Genomic DNA, 11,706 nt, shown 5'->3' with positions numbered 1-11,706 from the left:
ATTAAGAAGTTTTTCCCATTTCCCAATTTCATACATATTAAAGTGGGTAGGGATACCTGGTGAAAGAGCAATGTAAAAGTCCATTACAGGGCAAAGAAAAACCATAATGAGTTAATATCCTTAGGTATCCAAGGACACCACCTTATCAGAAGGAAAATTATGTATTTCCATGTGTAAACAATATCAATATCATCTGATAAATCACTGCATCCCTGGACAGGTTCTGAAATCAATGCTCTCCAATAAAACAAATGAGCAATAATGTTGTGAAACTCATTTGTTACCTCAGGCCGCCCCTTAATGAACCGCTCAAACACAAATAATGTTCGGTTTGTCAGTAAAACGCTGCTAAATTAGCGTGTATAATGAAAAATGAGGACGGTCAGAGTTCCCCATCAACAGGCTTGATTGGATTTTCGCCACTGCTCTCCTTCACCTCTACTTGTTCCAGTCTACTGTGTGGCATAAATCCAATACATCCAGCTCTATGACATAGGACAAGCTCCCTTCAACTGAACAGATTTTCAGTCAGATACATGGGAGTGTACAATTATAGACCGTTTTTACCAAGGGACCAGAAGTCAATTACTATGTTTTATTTGGAAGAGCTTGTTAATTTTGGAAAGAACAAAGTGAAAACCATGATACACACTTGCGCTCCGCTCTGTTGACTCTGTTGACTTTAATAACCGTGTGGCATGTTTGATTAGTGACATGTCTTATATTAATACTATTTTCCTCACTCAATTGGAAATCCGTCTGTGTGGTAAAAAACAGAACATCCAAGTGTGCCCCACAAAACAATATATTTTTGGGTCCCCGTTTTAAGGCTGTTGGCTGTGTCCCACTGTGCAGTTAAGCCTGAGAAGATTCCTAGTGGTTTGCCTGGGGTTCCAACATCCCCAGCAGTGTCCACTGTTGATTTTTGATTTCTTGGCTGCTGCACAAGCTATTGGCCTGTAGTCAGAATACAATTGCTAGTACAAGTCTACACACCTCTTCCATTTTTCTGCCTCCATTTTATCTTCTAAGGGGATTACATTTGATTTTGTTCTTGTTAATAATCTTGATATTTTCAAAGTGAAAGAAAGTTATAGAACATTGTCCATTTAATTAAATAATAGAACAATATGTCTTGATGGTGTTATAACTTCATACCACATAGTTTATACTTGGTGGAAACAAGTTGTGTAGGTCTGTAGGGGGAAACATCAAATTACAGTGGATATAAAAAGTCTACACACCCCTGTTAAAATGCCAAATTTTTGTGATGTTGAAGAATGAGACAAAGATAAATCATATCAGAACTTTTTCCACTTTTAATTAAGACCTATAATGTGAACAAATCAATTGAAAACTGAAATTTTTGAGGGGGAAAAACCTTACAATAACCAGGTTGCTTAAGTGTGCACACCCTCTTATTACTGGGAATGTGGCTGTGTTCAGAATTAACCAATCACATTCAAACTCATGTTAAATATAAGTAATTATACACCTGCCATCATTTAAAGTGACTCTGATTAATCACAGATAAAGTTCAGCTGTCCTAGTAGGATTTTCCTGATATTTCCTTAGTTGCATCTCGGAGCAAAACCATGGTCCGCAGAGAGCTTCCAAAGCATCAGAGGGATCTCATTGTTGAAAGATATCAGTCAGGAGAAGGGAACAAAATAATTTCCAAAGCATTAGATATACCATGGAACACAGTGAAGACAGTCATCATCAAGTGGAGAAAATATGGCACAACAGAGACATTACAAAGAACTGGACGTTCCTCCAAAATTTATGAAAAGACAAAAAGAAAATTGGTCAGGGAGGCTTCCAAGAGGCCTACAGCAACATTAAAGGAACTACAGGAATTTCTGGCAAGTACTGGCTGTGTGCTACATGTGACAACAATCTCCCGTGTTCTTCATATGAATGGGCTATGGGGTAGGGTGGTAAGACGGAAGCCTTTTCTTACAAAGAAAAACATCCAAGCCCAGCTGAAGTTTGCAAAAACAAACATCATGTCCCCCAAAAGCTTGGGAAAATGTGTTATAGTCTGATGAAACCAAGGTTAAACTTTTGGCCATAATTCCAAAAGGTATGTTTGGCGCAAAAACAAGACTGCCCATCACCCAAAGAACACCATACCCATAGTGAAGCATGGTGGTGGCAGCATCATGCTTTGGGGCTGTTTTTCTTCAGCTGGAAGCAGGGCCTTAGTCATGGTGGAGGGAATTATAAACAGTTCCAAATACCAGGCAATTTCGGCACAATTCATTAGATCCATTAGAAAGCTGAAGATGAAGTTCACCTTTCAGCACGACAACGACCCAAAGCACACATCCAAATCCACAAAAGCAAGGCTTCACCCAGAATTAGATTTACGTTTTGGAATGGGCCAGCCAGAGCCGAGACCTGAATCCAATTGAACATCTGTGGGGTGTTCTGAAGAGGGCTGTGCACAGGAGATGTCCTCGCAATCTGACAGATTTGGAGTACTTTTGCAAAGAAGAGTGGCCAAATATTATAGACTATATATAGACTCCTACCCAAAAAGACTGAGTATTGTAATAAATTCAAAAGGTGCTTAAACAAAGTATTAGTTTAAGGGTGTGCACACTTATGCAACCAGGTTATTGTGAGTTTTTTATTTTGTATTTTTCCCCCTCAAAGATTTCAGTTTGTTTTTCATTTGAATTGTTCATGTTATAGGTCACATTAAAGGTGGAACAAGTTCTGATTTATCTCATTCTTTTTCATCACAAGAACCTGCCATTTTAACAGGGGTGTGTAAACTTTTTATATTCACTTCATGTCCCGTACTCATATTTAATTTTAAGGCAGAAAAATGTGACGATTGTTCAGGGGAAGTGTGGATGTTAAGCATTGTCTTCTCTTCTTTGTTGAGTAGATAGAGAAACAAGATAACTTCTTCAGGGAATACTATGGCTACCACAGAGAATACAATTTTTAAATAATGTTAGATCATGTATGTGGTCTTGGACCTCAAAAAAGCAAACACACAACTCTCTAAAGAAATAACCTATAGTAGCTAAAGTAATTAAGAAACCTAAATGTAGATCTTGAATCGATAGTTTTAACTTCTCTGATGCTTTCCTTTTCTTCTGCAATGAAATGAAGCCTATGTGCCTTTTTCATGACATAACACAGTAACTGCCTTTAAAACTATCAAGAAACATTTTAAAGATGTCAAAGAAGGATGCGAAAGTGAAGGTTTGTTGAATGAAAAAAATATACACTATCAAGATACAGTATTATAGAAAGTAACCACACTGTTTAAAAATGTTAAACTTTTGCTTCATTACAACCAGTGATGAAAACATATGAAATAAGATTTTTTTTCAGCTTTAATTACACATAGTCTCCCACAAGATTCAAGTGAAAGTAACATTATAAAAGTCTGAAAACGTATTAAAATTAAAACAGTAAAATACCCTGTTTGGGTAAGTGAAAATAAAGCTGGAAAAGGTTTTATTTTCTGTGTTTTCACTTCAGGCTATAAGGCAACAAAAGGTTAACTTTTTGAAAAGGGATGGTGACTTTGTATACCCACTGAACAGCATTATTTTATTATTATGTAATTGACCTTTAAAAACCTTACCCTTCTGGTTAGGATTTGTAGAGAACTCACCTAGCAAGCATGATTAAATATCTCAGTCAAATTAAATATCTGAGGTTGACGCAGTAAGACTTTGATCCTAACACACCTAATGTCTGTTACATTATTCCCACAGATGTACTGATCCAACACCCCATTTATAATTGAGAACAACAACATTAAATTGTATTTTCAGGGAGCACAGTCCCTAGTCTATGAGGATGTAGTCGATTTGACTTGAGTTAGGCTTATTGGTGATGTACCATGCCTATTTTTAATGAGCAGAAACCCTAAAGCCTCCTGCACATGCAAATTTGTCATATTTGTATAGAAAGCTGTGAACTTTTTTGCAATAGAATTTTCATTACATAATGGTAAAAAACTCAAACTAGAACTTCTGCAATCAGCAATGAGGCAGTGTCAGCCAAATATAACTGCACACAATTCCCTATGTAATCCAAAACTACCCTACGGACCCTGGTCAAAGTAGGTCTACAAAAGGAATATGGTGCCATTTGGGAATGATGACGAAGGAACCATGTTTGATGACATAACGGTTGTGGCATTCATTCTGTAGTTATAGGAATTCTATATATGTAATAAACATATTTTTTAAAGTGGCACTGGCTAACATCACAGCAAACTGGGGACATACTTTATATCACAACATTTCACCTCCCTGCTCGCCCTTCCAAAAGTCCTGCACTATCACAGCAGCCACTGTCTCCCTGTTTTACACATTAAAAAGACAATTTACTGCCCCTACCAAGGCTGTTGCAGACAGGAGGACAGGAAGGTTTCCATAAAATGTGAAGATCGATAGATGGTTGGATAGACGTCTCAAAACCAAAGGTCTAGCTTATTACTTTTCAGAGGGATTTCACTGTAAATGAGGAGTCTTTGTATATGGGATCAATCTACTTATTACCAACTTCTAATATAAACAATAATTAGGTGGGTGCTTATTGTTGTCCAAATGTACAAGAAGTATATTTCCCATGTACGAATTGGAAAGGTGGTATTTTTTGACACATCCCACTCCCCCTGAGGCACTCCCTGAGAAAATAAGGTTACAGCCCTAAGGAGGAGACATTATTTATGATGACCCTGGAGAAATTAGTGTTAACAACCTTGCTCAAGGGCTGAATGAATGATAGTTCACATTCTCAGCATGAAGATTCGATCCAGCAACCTTTTGGTCAGCGCCCCAACACTCAAATCTCTAGTCGGTCACAGGCTACCAATGGTAAACTGTGCTTAACAAATCCTAATTACAGTTGCGTCTTGCTGATGCTAGGGTTTGGTGTCAGTATTTGGCACAAGTCTATGGAATCATCCAGCCTGGAGTCAATTATATATTCTGGTGGCAGAGTCCTATGACACTGTTTTGTATATTTGTATTATTTTATAATATATTTTTATTTGTAACATGGGAAATATTTTTACCTCTATTTATTTACATTATTGTGGAAAGATCCAACGCTATATTAACATGTAAAATGTATAGAGGTTTATTGTCAAACACTGTATAATTAAAGATTACATCCGTAATCCCATTCACTTGGACATCATATGAATGGTGGAGGTGAAGAAGAAGCTACACAAAACTGTACTACGTTTCTGTCTGTCTGTATCCTGCAACTCTCTGTGTTACCGTCACAGGGCAACAGATCACCTGTAGCAAAACCCCACACAAATTTACATTCAACTACTTTGGGTTTTCCTTTCTGGATCTTAGTCTTTAAATGATAGATGGACTAGGTGGGACATTGTTATTTTATTCATTTATTCATTTTACTTTTTTTTTTTTTTTCTACAAATGGCAAATGAAACTAACAAATTATATTTCTATTTTGAATTGCTACATTTTATTATGTCCGCCCAGTTTGGTCCTTGTAGTGAGTATGCAATGCCTTCATGGATAGGCCAAAGGAAGGTATCATTAACCTCCTCCTTTAGTGTTTTTGGCAGCATTCTTAATGGCCAGTTGGCCATGTATATGACATGCTGCTCTTTTTCTTGTTTATCCCCACAGTTGCAAGTCATTTCATTCCAAGGTTAGATCTAGGCTGGCTCCATAAGAGGCACAGGAGCAGCATTACACAGCCAAAGGAATAACACTATGGACAGCAAGGTAAATAAAATTTGACTCATCAGTTGTAACTGTAATGGATTTCAGAACACTGTTAAGAGGTATACAATTCTGGTACATCCACAATTCCTTGATTGTGATCTGGCAATGATGCAGGAGAAGCACCTAAATGAAGAACAACCTAAGAAATTGGCAGTGCACAACTGCCTGATCCCACAAGCTTAATTATTGACGTCTTTCTTACAAACATTTGTACATCGAAGGCAGCTTCGAAAGTACCAAGAAAATGTACCAGCAAATGAAACAAAAATGCGAAAGACTAATACCATTTGGTTAAACATCGCTGAACATTACTGAAAAGTACTCGTCATCACCTAGACCTCACCCATAATTCATGAAAGTGAGCTGATTGATCCGGTTACAAGGTAGCCACCTCCAAATTTAAACCTAATCATCATGACCAAACTAATATCCGTGTGGCATTTAAATGAAATTTTGCTGGATCAGGAGGCTGTGCGAGTTTAGCTGGTGAGTACTGGCAAATACAAATCGCACAGACCTGTTTTCACTAATTGCTTTCGTTTCTCTTTCCTGGAAAAAAGGCCTGGCTGGGCATTCATAGAACTCGGCTCTGATCAGTGATCACACAGACCATACCTCTCTGTAGTGAAGTAGCGAAGACTGGAATCGCCGCCATAAGGCGATTTCTACAGCTCTCCCATGCCGCCAGAACCCTCCTGTATCCTGGCTTCATCATTTGGCAAACACGCTTAGCATTGTATACACACTGCATCTATGAGTATGCAGGGGGAACTGAGTTAAGATCGTATCACAAATAGCTTGAAATGTTGCTGATTGCTCTTTACAATTGGTACCTTTATGAATAGCTTAAACAGTTGGAATGTTGTCAAGAAGGGCAGTCACGTGTGTTGCGAAGCAGAGGACACGAGTTCGCGCTAGTGTGTGACGAGATGAACTGTAAGTCAAAATTACTAGTAGCAACAGCACATTGGATGTCTGTTTTACATATATTATGTCTGTTTTACATGATATTATTGTTCAGCCATTTACAGACCGTAGTGAGAAAACTGGTCTGAATTAGTTCAAAATTATGTAAACAAAATGCATTAAATATAAAAAAAACATTGGCATGTGATAAAAGATGGCGTCACTAATATAATTATATAAATGCATATTGTAGCAATGTATTTCAACTGAAATTCATACAGAATTGTACTATTGATGTATCTTTGCATGATATTAGACTGCTTAACTACAGTTACCCAGTAACCCTCAAACCAGAAACACGTGGCCACAAAGATTTCCATTTTAAATCATTGTCCAATATTTTATTGTTTTTCCTGTATCTGTGCATGAATACTTAAAAAAAAAAGGTTAACTTCAAAGAAGCATAAGCTTGTTTCATACTTCAAGGAAAATGAAGTTTTTAGTTCAGTTTTTAGAGGTGTTGGGCAGTAACCTCATTTTACTTATTGTACATAGATTTTATGGATTTAGGATGTGTAAAAAATCTAGTATAAACATTTTGAGTTAAAGGAATATTGAAGCTGGGGAAATCTAATTAAAAGGTCTTTTGTATTCTATTAGTGGTTAAATACGTATTTGAAACATTTAATTTTCAGGACAAACTCCTAAAGTGAGTGGTTACAGTTAGGAGTAATTGGGTATAAAATAAAATTTATGAAGACAAAATGTAGAATCTTGAAGATTGTTGTTTTGTGGCTACATAAGCTAGTGATGACTCTTTGGTCACAAGGCCGTCTAAAAAAGCATCATAAGATATATTTAGAGTGGAAATTTAGATATTTGTGTGTTTTTTATATACCCAACAAGCTGTCATGATAATCACTTGGATGTTGCAATGGCTTGCTTGCTAATAGTTTTTTCTCATCAATATTCAATAAAATAATTCCTTGGATATTATAATTTGTATGTTATATTGACCAATTCGGAGAAGAAATTCAGAGTATGTAATCAGGACAACCTCAATGTGTCTGATGATGCAAAGAAAGATGAGCTTTCTTTGCATGGAAACGCAGGTCATGTTTGCACAACGTATACTTCCCGAAGAATGTCATGCAGTTGATGAAATTATGTTGCCATTCAAGGGAAAATCTCATGTGTCTGTATATGTGTCTGTATGCCAGCTAAACCTCACAAATTGGGTTTAAGATGTGGGTACGTGCTGGGCAAAGTGGCTTTGTCATGTTTGTCAAGGTGCAGACAATCCAGGCAAAGAGAGATCTGATGTTCGTGTTACTGGAGATGTTGACCTGAAAATGACATCAACTCTTCCATATATTTTTGCAGGCAAATATTTTCCATCAGTTCTACTGGTGGAACACCAAAAAGAGGAATCCACTACATAGGCACAGTCCGAATGAACAGGGTAAAAGACTGCAACATGATTGATTAAATAGCTTAGAAGTTAAAAGGGAAGTGGGTCAGTGGATTTCAATGTAAACCAGGACAACAACATCATTGTAAAAATGGTTTGACAACAATGCTGTAAACGTACTTTTCTATTTCACTGGCATTGAACCAGTGGGAAATGTGGATCAAAAATCCAAAACACAATTGTTCCCAGACCAGCCATTGTTGAAACATACAGCAAGTTCATGGGAGGTGATATGTTATGTGCAAACTGTTTTTTTTGCCTATCACAAGGCAAAATAAAAAGGTTGCAAGGTCAGGTCCTGGCTGTGGTGCCTCTAGCCATCTTTATGAGCCTTGGGGCCACAGTTGGGGCCTGACCGCAGAGGTGCGTCTAAACATCTGCGCTCAGCTTTTGATTGTCCTCAATTAGAGGCAGTACTTTCCTATATGGGGACCCTATTTAAGTCACCCTTCTAGTCTTCTTCTACTTTGTGGTACATTGTTTATGCCTGTAGTTCATGTTTTTGACTCTCCTTTGGTTGGTTTTGTTGCTGTTGAACAACAAATAAGGGGATGTTTCCCTACACTCTGTGCCTCATGTTCTGCCCCATACCTGTGACAGAATGAACCACCAACCAAGGTTGCAGCAGAACTGGACCATGGAGAAACTACTCAGGGACAAGGAGCTGGTCTCTGAGGAGGAGTACCTCCGTGGTCTAGATCCAGCCCCACAGTCCTGCCCCACAGCCATGACATGTCAAAAGGAAACAAACCAACTGAAATGTTCCAAACCCAATGAAAAAAAATGGTGTTCCAAAAATAAACATTGTTGTGATAAATAAATTGCCATAAATGCCTAATAAATCAAATATGATACAAAAAAAAATGCTAATCATGTAAATGTTTTTATTTTATCAAATGGTCCAAAAATAATAGCCAGAATTTTTTATATGTCAGTTTTTACAGGGTTTCTGATCACTCAGAATAGAATCATGTCATTCTTAACCTAAGGATGGTTCAGTATTTGTGCAAATAGGTTAGAACATTGAGCCTGTTTCTCAAAAGTCACTGAATTGAATCTCCAAGCTTTACAACCTCAAAAAATACTACTCAAGCCAGTAATGCACACACATGTTGAATGTCCTGTTGATAAATCTTTAGCGTTAGTTGTTTCAACCTTCAGATGCAAGATTTATGGGGAGTGTTGTATTTATAGGCTTCTTTCAGACCGCAACCTAATTAAGTCTTCATAGTCTCCGGTAGCATTTAAAACTGCTTATCCACTGTCAAAAAGCAGAGTTCATATCAACCTATGCTGCCCTTCATGTACTTTTTGGCCCTGACAGAGACATGAAAATTCCAAGAGCATTGTTGTGCTTATGATACAGGCAACTAACTTCTCCAAAGTGGAGATTGTTTTCTTTGGGATCTAATGCTGAATTTTTCCGTTCAAACTTAATGGTGCACACTGGTCACATAATCATCCATCTGAAATCTCTTTCTAGGTGAAAAGTCCCATTTTGCTAACAAATTATTGGATTTTATGATAATATACACTCACCTAAAGGATTATTAGGAACACCATACTAATACTGTGTTTGACCCCCTTTCGCCTTCAGAACTGTCTTAATTCTACGTGGCATGGATTCAACAAGGTGCTGAAAGCATTCTTTAGAAATGTTGGCCCATATTGATAGGATAGCATCTTGCAGTTGATGGAGATTTGTGGGATGCACATCCAGGGCACGAAGCTCCTGTTCCACCACATCCCAAATATGCTCTATTGGGTTGAGATCTGGTGACTGGGGGCCATTTCAGTACAGTGAACTCATTGTCATGTTCAAGAAACCAATTTGAAATGATTCGAGCCTTGTGACATGGTGCATTATCCTGCTGGAAGTAGCCATCAGAGGATGGGTACATGGTGGTCATAAAGGGATGGACATGGTCAGAAACAATGCTCAGGTAGGCCGTGGCATTTAAATGATGCCCAATTGACACTAAGGGGCCTAAAGTGTGCCAAGAAAACATCCCCCACACCATTACACCACCACCACCAGCCTGCACAGTGGTAACAAGGCATGATGGATCCATGTTCTCATTCTGTTTACGCCAAATTCTGACTCTACCATCTGAATGTCTCAACAGAAATCGAGACCCATCAGACCAGGCAACATTCTTCCAGTCTTCAAACGTCCAATTTTGTTGAGCTCGTGCAAATTGTAGCCTCTTTTTTCCTATTTGTAGTGGAGATGAGTGGTACCCGGTGGAGTCTTCTGCTGTTGTAGCCCATCCGCCTCAAGGTTGTGCATGTTGTGGCTTCACAAATGCTTTGCTACATACCTCGGTTGTAACGAGTGGTTATTTCAGTCCAAGTTGCTCTTCTATCAGCTTGAATCAGTCGGCCCATTCTCCTCTGACCTCTAGCATCAACAAGGGATTTTCGCCCACAGGACTGCCGCATACTGGATGTTTTTCCCTTTTCACACCATTCTTTGTAAACCCTAGAAATGGTTGTGCGTGAAAATCCCAGTAACTGAGCAGATTGTGAAATACTCAGACCGGCCCATCTGGCACCAACAACCATGCCACGCTCAAAATTGCTTAAATCACCTTTCTTTCCCATTCTGACATTCAGTTTGGAGTTCAGGGGGATTGTCTTGACCAGGACCATACCATACCATACCATACCATCTTCTTCCGCTTATCCGGGGCCGGGTCGCGGGGGCAGCAGTCTAAGCAGGGATGCCCAGACTTCCCTCTCCCTAGACACTTCCTCTAGCTCTTCCGGGGGGACACCGAGGCGTTCCCAGGCCAGCCGGGAGACATAGTCCCTCCAGCGTGTCCTAGGTCTTCCCCGGGGTCTCCTCCCGGTGGGACGGGACCGGAACACCTTCCCAGGAAGGCGTTCCGGAGGCATCCGAAAAAGATGCCCAAGCCACCTCAGCTGACCCCTCTCGATGTGGAGGAGCAGCGGCTCTACTCTGAGCTCCTCCCGGGTGACCGAGCTTCTCACCCTATCTCTAAGGGATCGCCCGGCCACCCTGCAGAGAAAGCTAATTTCGGCCGCCTGTATCCGGGATCTTGTCCTTTCGGTCATGACCCAAAGCTCATGACCATAGGTGAGAGTAGGAACGTAGATTGACTGGTAAATCGAGAGCTTCGCCTTGCGGCTCAGCTCTTTCTTCACCACGACAGACCGATACATCGACTGCATTACTGCAGAAGCTGCACCGATCTGTCTGTCAATCTCCCGTTTGACCAGGACCACACCCCTAAATGCATTGAAGCAACTGCCATGTGATTGGTTGATTAGATAATTGCATTCATGAGAAATTGAACAGGTGTTCCTAATAATCCTTTAGGTGAGTGTAAGAGTGACAAGATTCTAGCTCATGAAATCAGAAAAGTGCATCCTCACCAAACGACCTCACCAGAACCTTATTCTGAAAGGGGTTGTGAGTCACTTTTGATCTTCAAACAAGGTAACATCACCTTTTTAAACAGTGTTTCATAAAACGGCTTATCTATTTCAGTGGGGAGACTCATGTCTTCTATTTTCCATCAAGTGCCTTTGAAAACAACATTAATATGTTCATTTCATGACACA

General features: G+C 39.3%; 1 long non-coding RNA gene across 2 annotated transcripts; it reads left to right on the top strand.

Annotated features, from left to right (window-relative positions):
- The first annotated feature begins 6,067 nt into the window (after nt 1-6,067).
- Nucleotides 6,068-8,944, top strand: LOC105029116. 2 transcript variants are annotated; one of them, XR_829455.4, is made up of 3 exons: nt 6,068-6,227; nt 8,031-8,109; nt 8,719-8,944. It is a non-coding gene; the product is annotated as an uncharacterized LOC105029116 (long non-coding RNA). The 2 variants fall into 2 exon arrangements; XR_829454.4 differs by lacking the exon at nt 6,068-6,227 and adding an exon at nt 6,531-6,677.
- The last annotated feature ends 2,762 nt before the right edge of the window (nt 8,945-11,706 follow it).

Source organism: Esox lucius, chromosome 7 (genome assembly GCF_011004845.1).
Source record: "Esox lucius isolate fEsoLuc1 chromosome 7, fEsoLuc1.pri, whole genome shotgun sequence".
Taxonomy (NCBI): Eukaryota; Metazoa; Chordata; class Actinopteri; order Esociformes; family Esocidae; genus Esox; species Esox lucius.
Note: the sequence above shows the minus strand (reverse complement) of the source record. Positions and strands in the feature narration are given on the sequence as shown.